Genomic DNA, 15,240 nt, shown 5'->3' with positions numbered 1-15,240 from the left:
AACATTTTTCATAAAAATCCTCATGCTTTTAGTATCCATGAGTTTTGAAGAAAATATTAAGAATCCAAGAAATACAGAGGGTATTGGAGTCTAAAGATATCTCCTGAGAGGAGACACCAGAAGAAACTCCAGGTTTTTGAAACCCAGAAATAAAGCCAAAAAAAATATCATTACCAAAAAAACCATTATTTTTTTTTGCTCTAGAAGGTCTACTGAGAGTAGCCCAGTAAGCTTTGGTATTCATCTGCTTCCAAAAATCCCACCATGTTTTTTTATAGTCTATGCATACCAATGGTCTGAGGCCACGCCTACCATTAGGTACTTCTCTTACAAAAGCTGAATGCAACGACACTGCTATCTTTTAATGAACAGGATTGGTTTTCATCCACTACCAGAAGAAAGAACAGAGGCACTGCAGCAAACCAGACAGCAAACCTTCTACAGGACAGCTCAGAAAGGAAAGCAGAAGGCAGTGCCTCTGCTTTGCCATGAAGATGGCCATGAAGAGTCTCCGCAGATTTGGTGACTGGAAGCACTGCTCTAAGGGTTGACGGGTACTGAAGAAACTTTGGAAGTCAGAAGAACTCTGAAGACTCCATGATCCAGTGACAGTGGAATTATCAGATGTATTTAGAGTCAGGAAGGTACAGCAGAGTAGAAGAGGTACAATAAAATGAGGATACAAGGCAAAAGTGCTTAGTGATGAAAATTTAATCTACCAGAAGAGAACATATCAAACAAGGTATACAATACAGTATCATATGAGGAAAATTGTGCAGATCAGATTTGGTAGAACCTTGGCAGGTTTCCAGTTAATGTTCTGTCCAAAACAGACTGCTCAAGGCTTTATCCAGTCAAGCCATAAAAATATCCACAGATGGAGACTGCACAACCTCTCTTGACAATCCTTCCAATACTTGACTGTTCCATGCTGGAAAAGTTTTCTCTTTGTTCCAGTCAGAAACATTCTTGCATCAATTTACAATTATTGTCTCTTGTCCTCCCACAGCCTGACTCCATTTTCTCAAATAACCTCCCTACATGTTCTAGCAGGCAGCTATCAGGTCTCTGTGAGATCACCTCTTCTCCATGCTGAATGAACCCCATTCCCCTGGCCTCTGCTCACAGGGCAAGTGCTCCAGCACCTGATCATCCTGGTGGCCCTTCACTGAACTCACTCCTGCCTACCAATGCCTTCCTCATGTTCAGGCACAGAGGACGCCACTGGACGTGGCACTGCAGATGCATCACTGCCCTAGATATTTTGGCCATGCTTCAATCAACAGATGTCTATACAATCCCACATTCCTTTTCCATATACTACTTACTTGCCGTACTCCTTTTCAACACTGTTTCCTTGCCTTTAACCTTCTATCTACCCACTGCTTTGCTTAATGTTCCAGGAAATCCAAGCACCACAGGTAAGAGTGAGGGCATTTTATGCCCTGAGACAGAGAAGGAACTGTTTGCTCCTTTCAGTTTTATATGCATACATTAATAAACAAAAATTGTAAGCTTTTTTTTTTAATTAATGTGTTCTTTATTTTCAAGTAAGCCAGGTACTAGACATGAAAATCTTGGGGCAACCCAGAGAACTATCTGTTGAAAACCAAATGATAGCTTGGCCTGCTACCCAGAAACATACATCACCCAGCCCTTTTCTGCTGGGGTTTTTATTGAATGATGTCCTCTGCAGGTTCACAATTAGTTTTTAGCATAAGAGTCCTGTGTCATCGTCATCATCTCCCAGGAGACCAAAACAGGCTGAGTGATTTTTAGATTATATGGCCTGATAAGAAACAGGCTCTTGACTCTGTGGGCTTGTGCCATGCAGGCCACCTGCTCTATGGAGCTGCCACTAGGGACAAAACCTTCAAAAAGGTTTAATAATGATGTTCTCTCTAGAGATGTAACTCAGAGCATGCTCAGAATTTGCCTTCTATACCACTGACTTGTATACAAAATCCTATATATAAATAGGATCTATGACTAGCTGCTATAGGATTCTTGTTTAATAGGAAATGTTATTTCCTATTAAACAAGAATCTCTGTGCTCTGTAGTCATAAAAACTGTAAATGATCACAGGAACTGATAGAGCAAGGCAGATCAGTAATCTACCCAGTCAGATATACTGTCTGACTGCAGCCAAGATCAGACACATCAGAGGAAAAGATAAATTAGGGAGCCACATCATGAAGACATATGGAGTAATTATTACTGAAAGATTCCTCCTCTTCTTAAGTGCTTGTTTTATATCCTGAAACAGCTGATATTTCCTACTTCATTTTAGATTTTTTCTGCTCTAACTAAAAATGTTCTCATTGTCCATTTAATTGCCTGATTCCTTTTCAATTGCTGCTAAGTACTTGGTCCAAAAAAAAAAAAAAATTCCAGTGTGGCAGAAAGTCCCACATCAAATAATTCATTACATAAAAAATTGCTAATTTTAATCTGACTAGCTTCCATTACTTCTTTTCTGATTTTCTCCCCTCTCATTCTTTTCAGGGTTGGGAGTCAATAGGAATTTTCAATTTATCTTCTCAATTGAAGAGATGTAAAATAACAACTGCACTACCTTTCAAAATCAAAGAAATCCTCTTCCCCCCCCCTGCCCCATTCTCATGAAGAAAACATTTGATTTTTAAGCAGCTCTCTAGAAGTGAATAGTGTATACCACACTATCTCAAAATTATTCCCACCAAAATACTGCCTGAAGTGACAGAGTATCCAAAGTTACAAAATAGAGAATGAGAGTTATTTCCTTCCTGGGAAAAGATTATTAGACTTTATGCAGAAATATAGGGGGAAAGTATAAACACTTATTAAATTCAAACAGAAGAGGTGGGAGATAGCATAATAATTTGCTGTGACTTGGAGATTCACTCAAGCCTGAAGACATACAGGAGAAGAACAATTTGCTCAGCTTCACCATGCTGGGGACCTGGCTATTCTGGACCTGGCTGTTTTGGATGATCCCAGGAGCTCAGGAGTTTTAAGGGGCACACGCAAAACATGATTAAAACCCGCCACATTCATCAACTGTGCACAAAGCCAAACTCAATTACTCAAAGTAATTAAGTAAATTCTTAAGCAAGTTCAGACAGATTTGTCAAGACAATTCTGCCAAAGAGCAATTTTTTCATCCAAAACCACAGAAGTCATATAAAAGCCCACAACATAAAGAACATCAGAACAACAAAGAAAAAAATGTGATGAGAAAGAGAAATGGAGAAATGGTCTGATACAATAGTGCAGTATGTGAAGGAATGTATGAAGATCTTGACCACAGTCAAAATATGGAGCTCGTCTTTGTGAGTGGAACAAGATTTGATAAGATCAGAGTAAAAGACTCTAAGAAAGGTATAATATTATAAAAACTTTGATAAGCACTGTGTGGATATATAGGAAAGGTTTTATTCCATAAGTGTTAGATCAAAAAATGGAAGAAGATTTAGGTTATGGCTTGGGTGCTTGGACTTCCTGCACTTATCTTCCACTCTAGAATAGCTAATACTTCTTTCTGAGAAGAGCAATGAAAACATCACAACACAAGAAGATTTTTTTCCTCTTGCCTGAAGAGTATTTTTCCCATCGGAAAAACCAACAATGGAAAGCATTCACTCAGCAAAATAAGTAGAAACAGACTTGTATTTCACAATAAAATGGAACAGTCAACTGCTCTAAAGAGACAGGAAACTTCTATTCCTAGAGTAGTCCGACACCAGTTATCCTAGGATTGGGGAACAAGTATTTATTAATTCAGAGTGAATAAAATATTGGCTTGATCTTGAACAATCTTCTGACTTTTGTGAATTATGACATATAATGGTCAATCAAATTGCAAAGCTTCACTAAATGTGTCTCAACGTTCACAGAAATCACCGACAATATGGATATCTGCAATTTCTCATAAAGGACATCTGAACACATTGCCCTTGTGATAATGTAACCAAAGGACTTCTGACGACTCTGGCAGAATGACCCTCTAGTTCTATTATGCCATTTAGACAGCCTATTGGATCACCTAAATTGAGTAAAAAAAGAGGGGTTGGCATGAAATGAGGTCTGGCATGAGGTTGATATAACTCATGTAAGAGATGTGGGAACAGATTGCACTCCTAGGTCCTCAAATACAGAAATCGTACTTGCTGACGTGAAAAAACAACAATTGTTAATAAACAGATATTCTACTCTTCAACACTCCATATGGCAGTCTGATGGATTAAACACCAGCAGAGTGTTGATCACTCTAAAAGCTCATATTGAGATGATCTGGAAAATCTGTCTATCTACAATTTACGAATTCTGGTTAATTTAATTAAAATGTTGCATCACTAAGTGCCTTAATATGCAAAGCCATAAGCTTGTGAGGTTCCTGGCACATGCCCACCTTCAGAAGAAGCTACAGAACAAATTAGCAAGTGTCTCCTTTTAAATTTGGGATATACAAAGGAAGGAAGACTCCTGAGCTAGAAAATTAGTCTAAGTGTACAAGCAGGAAGAAGAGGGCAGAAAAATCTCTAAAACAGGCAGAGGCATAGGTGATACAATTAGGCTAAGGAATGGCCGTAGCATAAGAAAAAAAAGAAGGACACAGGCTGTCAAGGTACAGGTGACTTCTTTGAAAGGGGCCAGCTAAAGTTAAAGGAAACTAGATGTGTTATAAATAGCAGACTGAGAACTGGAGAGAGAGGGGTGGGGTTCAGGAAAGGAAGTGTCCCCTTGCAAGGAGAACAAAGGCCAGGAAGTCCCAAAGAAGAAGAAGCCCATGATCGACATGCTTGACCAAAGGTAAACCCAGTGATGTAATCTCCCCTTACCAAGGAAGGCTTGAAATCTGGCTTCTTCAATCGAGACAGGCCCCAGCACACACACAATCAATTACTGCAGTTTAGCTAAGGGGTGGTACCTGTTCATTTTCAATTTGGTGTCAACACCATGAAAGGGAATTTTTGAGGCTAAGCAGCTTACAAGTTTTTTTTTCTTCCTAGAAGCATGGCTGGATGAAAGAATACAGACATTCCCAATGCAAAACACTTGTCACAAAAGACAAGTGAGGAAACTGCTAGGATGTGGAAGCAGATGATAGTTTGGAAAACAAACTATCAGAAAGAAAACCGTGTCTGAATGCAGCTCTAAGTTAATGGAAGACAAAGCATTCCCAATATGCTCACTCCTCTCTCCAGAATGGCACGTGTGTATTAATATTTTTTTATACTTAATAATATCTACTGTTCTTTTAAAACAAAAAATAGACATGCTGAGTTCACTTCTTAGCAGTTAAAGATGAAGATGCAGCATCTAGGATTTTCTAGGCACAACTGCTAATATTTGAGAGAAGTCTGAAAACAGGGAAGTGGTATTATCAGGGAGATGTTGCACAAGAACAGATAGAAGTCCCTATGTTACTATTGGCTCAGTCCACTGTAATTCAGTGGTTTGGGGTTTGAGTCCTAACTGGTCTTAAACCGAGACATTCAGCAAAGCACAAAACCTTTTTCTTCTCTTTCCATTTTCAAAACTATCTAGACTAAAGAAAAAAAACTTCTAGATGGAAGGAGCAGCAGTTATCTCCAGGGAAACATTGTTTTAGGCTCATTTCTTGTTCCAAATAATTAAACAATTTTGAATTTTGTTCTGTAGAATGATCATCTTACTTGGAAAAAGTAGGAGTAGTCTCTTCAGTATAGCAATTGGTCCTCCACTTGTACAGGCAGATGAGGTTCTGCCTGCAAAACCCAAGAAGATCTGTTGACTTTCTGCCACAGACAATAGGGCATGAAGAAGGCCTAGTTGTGTTTTATGTCTAGCACTGTACTATAAAGAAACACTGTCACCCCTTGAACACCACTTCAGCTGTCTTTCTACCACTCACTGTGTGACAAAAAAAGGATACTGACCTTTTACAACGCACACCCCTCTACTAATCTTTCCCCAAAGAGTAGAATTTAGAAAAATTGATCTGGAATAATAAAAAACAAAGCCATCTGCTTGGAAAATAAAAACTATTTCTAAAAAGTTTGATCACATTTACATTTCCATGCTTCCTCTAGACTATTTCCAACTACTTTTCAGAACACGCGACTGAGTGTGTCAGAGCCTAAGGTAATTATTTTCATATTCAAATACAGGAGTACTCATCTTCTATACTACTATAAGGATAAGAGCCAATAAAAAGTGCCAAAGAAAGCAAGGTGGGAAAATAACCTTCCTTCCCCTAAGTCTCCTCTGCTTCAGAGAGACCAAGCAGGGCGGTTTCAAAACAAGAGCAAGTGAAATAACCAAACAAAAGCAGATCTGAAAGGTGAGCAAACCCCACAAGCCACAGAGTCATTATTACTGTGTCGACAGCACACTTGTTAAAAATGTATATTTTAATTTTCTGTATTGCTTAAAGGTCCCAATTTGCCCAGGGATCTAGCTAAGCTGCCATTTTCTACCACGACACAGTCTAATCTTTATTTAATGGATTTAGCATCTATCTTCACTAGAGTGGTCTCTAAGGGGAAGGGGAGGGGAGTATGAAGGGGCATGAAGAGATGATCAGGGCCCCCCTCTCCTTCATCCATCCGGCGCTCATGTTTGTGTTCAAAATTCAATTACCTCCTTATTGATACTTCACAGAGATATTTAAGCTGCAAACATGAAGCCCTGATTTCCCAGGGGGCCATGCCCCTCTCTATTTCACTGCTCTGCTTCCCCCAGGGTGAATTCCTGAGGCGTCCATATTAATAGGTAATCAGTCACAATTCATTTATTAAACAGCTAGCAAGGTTTATCAGCCTGCCCTGATTAGCCAGAAGAAGCCACTGAATTCCTAATTTATTTATGGAAATATAAGTGTCTTTTTGAATTCCATTCATGAAAGACAGGGGTGCCGTGGGTCTGGCAAACAGAATTCTAACAGAGAAGCACCAGGCAACCTGGGCACTGAGGATTTTGCAACTTCAGCCTGGTAAATGCACTGTGGTGACCCCAGCACGACCAAGAGATTTAGACCAGAACCTCAGACAACGATTCACAAGCCAGCTCTTCAGAGAGTAGGCATTGCCACCCATTCCAGCTAGGGAATTACTATCCACTGATGGCTCAGTGTGTGGAATAGCTGGAGAAAGTTCACTAAACAGAGCCACCAGGGCAACAAAACTAGGGCAAAATAATAAAGGAAAAAAAGATGCATTTTCAAAAGTTTGAATAAAACATTCAGACCAGAGCTGAAAGCAACTGCCAGGTAACATTAATATATGCATTTACACAGAAAGTTCAGTGTTTTGAAAACTGCATGCTGTTACAACTTTTACATTATTTCTGCTATAATAATTTCAACTAAACTGTTTTTATAATGGAACACCACTACTGTACATTCAAACTCAGACACAAAAAGTCAGTGATGCTGCTGATTACCAAAAAGTGAAAATGGCTAAAAACAATTGAACAAATAATTTCTCTATTTTTTAAAAAAGATATATGGAGTAATCAGTAAAAAGCAGACCTTGAAGTAAAAAGACTTGTACATACACTGGATACACCTTAAGGCAGTTAGCATACAGCTTCATATAACATAAATACACACAGGCCTCTGAAGGTAAAAGCCTACCACTGGTAAAAAACTTTTTTATCCCTGTCAACTGTGCAGTGAACTCCAAAACTCACATGCACCTGAATTTTACCCACCATAGCTACTTAATAAGAAAACAACTAGGTATATAGAAAATGTTTATTTCCTTTTCCTTCTCAATACAAATTTGTACTAACTAACTTTCAATGTGTCCCCCTCTGCCTTTGGCCACTTTCCTGCATAGCTCTACAGGGAAGTAAACATAGGTAAGCACAGAAAATACAGGGATTCTATTTTCAAATGCTCCAAACGAGGTGGATGTCCCTCACACAGATGCAGTAGCCAAAAGGGTATTTTTGACTTATTCTTTCCTAAAATATTTTGATCTCAAAACTGACAGGATTTAACAATATATGGTGTTACATGAAATATAGATGGAGGCATGTTTAAACATATTGACAGCATTTCTGTTAACACTAATTCTAAGACACTGTTATGAGACATTTTGTTTAACAATTCCAGTATTCTCATCACACTATTAACTGACTACAAAAGTACTCAAAACAAGTCAAAGCATAAAGAGGATGCAGATGCCACTCCACAATACTGTATCTCACAAAAAATATTTCTGTTCAATCACAATTACTTGAAAATATATTCCAAAAACATCGCAAAATCTTACATAGTTTAAAACTGGCTATGCCTATATCCCCTGAATTTACAAGCAAAATCTCAATAGTTACAAAAAAGGTTTTAATAAAAGATTCCATTACACAAAAATTGCAGTAGTGCATTAAAATATATAAAATCCCCACTTCCACTGAAGTAGTACAACCCATAACCTTAAATAAAAAATATATTATTTCTTCTCAAATTACAGTGGTTAGACATGAAAAGATGTAGTACATGCAATAAATAAATCCAAAATGCTAGGAGGACTGAGCATTTGAATTCATCTACAACCAGAACTTGTAAGTTGCAGGTGTTTGAAGTCAAGGATGGCATGGAGAAATGAATCCTGGAAGAAGCATCTTTTTACTGCCTGAAAAAGTAATCAATAGCTTAATTGTTATTAGTTTGTGTTTTCCTCAAATAAAAGTGATTCAGTGTATTTTTCCTACTATGTAATGTAGTTCTTAGAAGAAGGTAAAAGACACAGAATTTACAGGAAAGATTTCTCAACACCTTTCCTCCACTGTATAAGGAAGATTTTCACCTGGCACAAGAGGCAGGCACCACAGGATTTTACAAAAGACCCAAACATCTAATCAAGTTGCGGCTCTCAAAAGCCAGTTTCTGCAGCCCTCATTGCTTGGGGAACTGCAAATGTTACCAGTGAAAATAAAACAACCTCTTCCTTTCCTGAGTCTACCCATACTTCACCTTTTCCCCCTTCAGCAGTAAATTCACAAGGGTGATTTCAAACAAGGGCTTTGCAGAATACCCAAGACAGAACTCACCACCAAGTAAAAATAGGACACTTGTGCATATTTTCAACTGGGAAGCTCACGGAACATCAAACTCAACGCTATTTTCACTCCCTCAATATGTGAGCTCCTTATCATGCAGCGCACTGCAGCACTGTCCATAACAGACATCCAACGCATGATGCCCAAAGGTGCTGCAAAATGTAAGCTGCAATCATGTTGCAGTTATTTCTAGTGTAGACAGATGTTATTTCTAGTTTTGTAGTTTTCACAGATGTTACTCTTACTTATTTGGGGTTTTTACTGCTTTCAAAACACAACTGAGTGAAAGCAACGTAGCACTGGCACATATACAGAAAAAACCCTACAAAACTGTAAGAAAATAAAATTTACTATTACAACAGAGAACACAATATTACAATCTTTAACTGCTTGACTGATTTTCAAACTAACCAGTTTGAAGTCCATTTTAATGCAACCAAGTCTGATGGTGATACCCAGTCAAATCCAGCATGCCACTGCCCATCCACCAAGCAGAACTGGAATTCATGCCCCTGTATAATATCCAAAGGTTATCCAAATAAAAGCAGAAGTATCACTAGAAGGTAGTTCCTCTTTTCTTATGCCTTTGTAGAACTTGAGGACAAGCACCTATTACTCTGCTGAAAATTACTCTGTATACTTTCATCCTGTCCCATCTTGTCCTCCATCTTATACATTTATTTCCAAATCTCCTGAAACAATGCCTGTATACTTTTGAGACTACTACAGTAACAAACTGCATGATTACAATAAAGCCTGGGATAATTATCTTCTCTGTTTCTCACACAGTCTGTGCCACCAACATCACACTCTTACTGACTTAACAAGGAACATCACAAACTGCACACACAAAAATTACTTCCTACACTACTTAAATGCTGTAACTTAAGTGAGAGACATTTACAGGCAGAGTACAACACAGTTCAGAATAAAAATGAGACCCTTTAATTGACACTGGAGAAAATTAGATTCTAATTGCATATGCTATATTTTGCTGATGACAATGAAGGTAGCATTTGCAAAAAAAGTGTTATGAGTTCCCTAATGACCAACAGGTTATTAAGACCTTTGTCATATTAGTCATTAGAAATGTGACATTTCCAACAGCAGAGAGCCCTCTAGAGCTACCACAGGATAACAGTTCAGCAACCCTCCAGGAGAAGGGCACCAATGCTGATTAATGCAACACCTGGGCTCTTTATGGAATCCCCTCCAGCTACTGACCAAACCCGACTTTACCTGGTTTAGTAGAACAGGCATCAAACTCCAAAGTGAGAAAGCAGAAGTCACATTTTAATTTGAAGAATATGGGAGCTAATATTTATTGCATTGCCAGTAAACTTGGAAAGCTTTAAAATGTAATAATAGGTTTGGGGGAAGTCATGCAAGGACTTAGAGATACTTATTTATAGTACATGTTTGTAAAAAATCACCAAATACCTGAAAAGTAAAATTTTACATGACCGTGCATACTAACACCAAAATAATTGTCACTTTGTGAAGTTAACAATATGTGGACATATTCCTCATAGGACAAAAAGCTCTCCATATGAAAGTGCCCTATCAGTAAAATAATTTCAACACAGGAAATATATTCTGCTGAACATATAATAAAGCTTATAAGCCTTCACTAAAACAGTGCTCAAAACAGTACATAAATGAAATCTACTTAATCAGTTATTAGATGCCTTTCAATTACCTCCACTCTTGGGCTGTAGCAACCAATCAGTACAAATAAATTACAAACTGAAAATCTCTTCTTACACAGCATGGAGTTTCCTATACCCACCTCCTCAATTACAGTACAAGTTGTAAGATAAATTGCAAGAAAATAACTAAACTATATCCTTTAGCTTTACTGTCAAGACTTACAACTGTGAAAAGCAGTAAGCACAACTTTATTATCTCCTCATTGTGACCAAAAATAGCAAGAATAAATTCACCCATTTTCTCAGAACCAAAATCCATTGAAGCATACAATTTTGAGACTGACAATCAAATTATAGCACACCAACCATAGGTTTGGGTTCACATTTTAAGAGCCTAAGTTAACCACTTAAAGTTATGAGCTTAACTTTCTGCACAATAATTCATCAAACTTAATTATGATAAAAGTTTGCAGTGTGCTTAGAGAACAACAATCTCTTGGACACTTTAAAGAATCCACAAACAGCCTTCAAACATGCTTTCATGGGCAAGTATAAAGTAATGTTTTATTACCAAAATAAATTTCTAAGAGCCAACACTTCACTGGAGGGGGGAGGTGAAGAACAAACTTGCAATGAATATGATGAGAAGAGGTAGTATGTCTACTCTACTGGCAACAGCATCAAGCTTCCTTTTTTGATCTTCAGCTAGAGCTCAAAAAGCCACAGTAAAACCTTCCTGTAGAGACAGAGGCAATTCAAAATATCTCAGCACCCTGACAAGTTCATGTTCAGATCCAGAAACTCAGGAGTGCAGCACCCCATTGGGGATACTTTTATCTCAAACCTACTGCTATATTCAACAATGTACTTCTAAATGAGAATATTTTCAGAACAAAAATCACTCTATCTTACATAAATTGGTTACTCCTCTGGCCTAGACTCCCAAAATCTCATGGCCATAAACTCCAGTCATATTGGGACACATGGATATGCTATGTTTTTACAAGATTTTTAGTCTATCTTACATTCAGTTTTCAGTGCCTAAGAAAATGCAAATAGCTGTCATTGCTTCCATGCTATTAACAGCAGCAATCCTTTGATATTCTTAAATAAAGTTATCATCGTCTTCTTTAAGAATCAAGTACAATCTTTGTGCATCAAGAAGACAAGGCTTAGACACAAAAGAAAAGGTACATTCAGGTGTAATCTGTTGTACATGCCTGTGCAGACACCAAGCAGGTCCACACCAAGACTAATGGGAGCAAGAACACCACTGAAATACATCAGGACAGTAACTACAGGTGTACACCAAGGGTCACAGTAGAGTCCTCAGCTCCTTTTCCTTATCCCCTTAAAATGTGTACTTCTGCAGGATATGTATGGGAAACTAGTTATGAAAGTCAAGCAATTAAAAAGCATTTCTGAGGTATTCATGGGACTGTACCAGCCACAAGTGCCTGACAGCTCTGCGTATGTGCAAGTCCCTGGAGAGCCATCACACTTCAATTACTATCACTAACATTAGTCATTATCAGGCTGGCTTCAGTCCCTGGGGAAGGCAGCTTGTGATGACAATATCCAGCCTCTCCTTGTAAAACAATTCATTAGGCAAAGCAGAACAGCTGGGGCAGCCACGTGGATGTCTGCAGAGTGGCCCTCCCACCGAGACCTCCAGCCCCCCTTTCCTTTTGGACAGGAGCAGCCACCGCCCCCATGACAGCTGTAAAAGCCTCTGGGGATGCTTCAGGTTTAATCAGTGCTCCTTATACTCAGGGGAAGCATTTGATTGCAAACTTAAACTAATGGCACTCAGCAGGTTACAACAATCATCAGATAAGAGGCTTTAGGGCATTTTTATCTTGTTCTAATGCTCACAAGTTAATGAGGCAATAAGAGACAGATACTATCAGACTTGGTCCAGTAACATTGTACAGACAGAATGTTCAAAGCTGCATTTACTGCAGATGCAAGAGGTAAGGTGGCAAGTTCACTATTGATCTTACAGAACACTTCATGCTCTGAACAACTGAAACCACTCAATAGTGACAAAATGCTTGGCAAATTTTCACATAGCTTTGTATGCATTATCACGGGATCCAAAATGGAGGAAACTGAAGAGGAATATAGTAAACCAAACAGGTAAATAATCTCTGGCATCAGAATGGATACAGACTAATAATCTCTAGCCTTTATACTGCTTGCAAATAGAAATCCTTTTATATATAAAATGTCTGCAAATGGCTGAGAATAGACTTGCTTTTCTTAGCTACCCTGCTTGTGTCCCAGGCTGAAGAGCACTTGATATTGGGATCTGTTTTATTATCATATTCTCATTTTACTACTGATGACTGACACAATATTCTAATGATACCTTCTGTGGCATATAATAGCAGCAAGCAGGGGGAAACAACAAACAGCATCATACAGCAAAGGATACTTAACAATAAATGCTTTTTGAGTTGTTTTTAAAAATTCATTATTTTTTCAATGCCTTGCAAAACCAAGTTAACAGGAACTCCACCTTACAGCTGGGGAGATAGAAAGAGGCACATAAGAAGGCAAATAAATGAAGCAAGTAGAAGAGGGGTAGTACCAGAAACTAACCCAAGTCTCCAAAGACACACTCTAGTGAGATTTTTCACTAGGATCAGCTACTGCTCTCAAATAGGTCCAGCAACCCATAATGTGGAAGAAAATTCTCTCTTCACTCCTGCTAGAAGCCAAGATTTACAGGAACCCATTTCAGACAGAGATGGCACACAGAGATAATCTTTCCAATATCTGTAAATACAGAGTAACACAGAAGTGGAAAGTTTTAATTGAATAAAGGCACAGACAAAGCAAAAGATGTTTAAATAATAAATACAGACCAGTTGAAAAGATTCAAGAGTCCTTGCTAGAACGACTCCTGAGATTTGTTAGGCATTTTTGTGATTTTAAATGATAATAGAAAAATGCACATAACCTTATGCTTGATCAAACTTTTCATCCTCAATTCCTCCACTGACAGTAGTCTACAAGTTATCCTGTCAGAATGAGAGTAGCAAAATATAGGCTTCTGACAGTATAATGTAAGAACATTTTGTTTGTAGTCATGTTTCTTTCTGTGCCAAGCATGTGGCAGGTAGAAATGCTTTAATGTGACAGCCCATTCCTTTACTTTTGTGGCTAAAAGCTCTTCAGTCAAGCCCCATTGACCCTCTACTTGTCTAGACAGATGAGGGTGGTTTCACTGCTCATTTCAGCCAAGACACACAAGAACCTCTGTGTATGTTGAGGATCATTCTCCTATTCTGCTAAAGAATTCTACTGAATGGACTGTACCTCCCTGTGCACAAATATAGGCTCTGCAGCCCACACTGCACAGACCTGTAATCAGCTCTGTTGATGGAAGTATTTGGAAGTCCATTCACCATCCCCCCCCAAAGCCTAAAAGCCATCACTATGACACAGGAATTCTTAGGTTTCCTGTTCCTAATCAGCTGCTCCCATAGAGGCAGATCATAGAGTTGCACCTGCCTAAAGCTCATAAGCTGAACTGTTCAGTGCTGTGAGGAATGCAGGCTTCAGATGCACTTCTAGTTCTAGAATGAGAACTTAGATCAGAGAAACATGGAGCCACTGCATGATCAGGCTTACAAGGGCTCAGGAGGTCTCCTGGTCAAAGTGGGGTCGATTATGAGGACAGATCATGCTGCTTAAAGCTCTGAGTCAGGTCTGGAAAACCTCCAAGAACAGAGAATGCAGAACTGGTGACTGCACAATGTGTTCCACTACTTGACTGACCAGTGCTAATATTCCATATGTCTTTGCAAAGCACAAATTGGTGCTCGGAGTAGCATACCAAAAATCCTGCAGAAGTTAATTGTGATTAATCAGATGACTGATTTCACAGTCTTCAGGGCAGTTTGGTCAGTTAGAAATCTGATTAAACTGAAAACTTTCTCTTTTTCCCCACTAACACTTCCCTTTTCTTAACCACAGGAAGTATCTAGATCAGCCTTCACTCTACCAACATAAACTCAGAAAGTCTTTTCCAGAAAGGATCAAATCATTGCAGAATTTCCTCCTACTATTGAACAAACTACAGGAGACAAAGAGGACTTTAAGAAGAGACATTCTTAGACATGAATACCAGGGAATAAGAAATGTTTTGTGAGGTTTTTTTATTGGTTTGGTGGCGGTTTTATTTTTTTGTTTTTGTTTGTTGGTATTTGTTGTCCTGGGCTTCTTTTTGGTGGAGGCAAAGGTGTTGGTTTTGTCTTGTTTTAATAAAGCAAGTAATCACATTCTGGCTGAAGTACCTTTCAGAGGTAGCCTTTGTTTTACCAAAATCAGATTCACAAACTAGGTAGAGGCATGTAGAAATAGTGAGGAGGAGGATAAGAGAAAAGGGAAAAAAAACACATTTCAAAAAAGATCAGCTAAAAAGTATCTCATCAACTCAGCCTTTATTTAGAATTTAGCTGCTGCATTGAGCATCACTCACTTCAACAGCAGTTATCTGCCAGCTTCTGGGCCCCTCAGCATGTGATCCTTATATATATAGCTTTGGAAACTCAG

At 38.5% G+C, this 15,240-nt stretch overlaps 1 protein-coding gene across 5 annotated transcripts in view; it reads right to left on the bottom strand.

The window, feature by feature from the left end:
• The window catches only part of LIN52 (lin-52 DREAM MuvB core complex component), a 50,530-nt gene that overhangs the window by 23,766 nt on the left and 11,524 nt on the right, over nucleotides 1-15,240 (bottom strand). The window lies entirely within an intron of this gene.

This window comes from Serinus canaria, chromosome 5 (genome assembly GCF_022539315.1).
Source record: "Serinus canaria isolate serCan28SL12 chromosome 5, serCan2020, whole genome shotgun sequence".
In the NCBI taxonomy this organism is placed as follows: Eukaryota; Metazoa; Chordata; class Aves; order Passeriformes; family Fringillidae; genus Serinus; species Serinus canaria.
The sequence above is the reverse complement of the archived record's forward strand: the minus strand, read 5'-3'. Positions and strand labels throughout refer to the sequence as shown.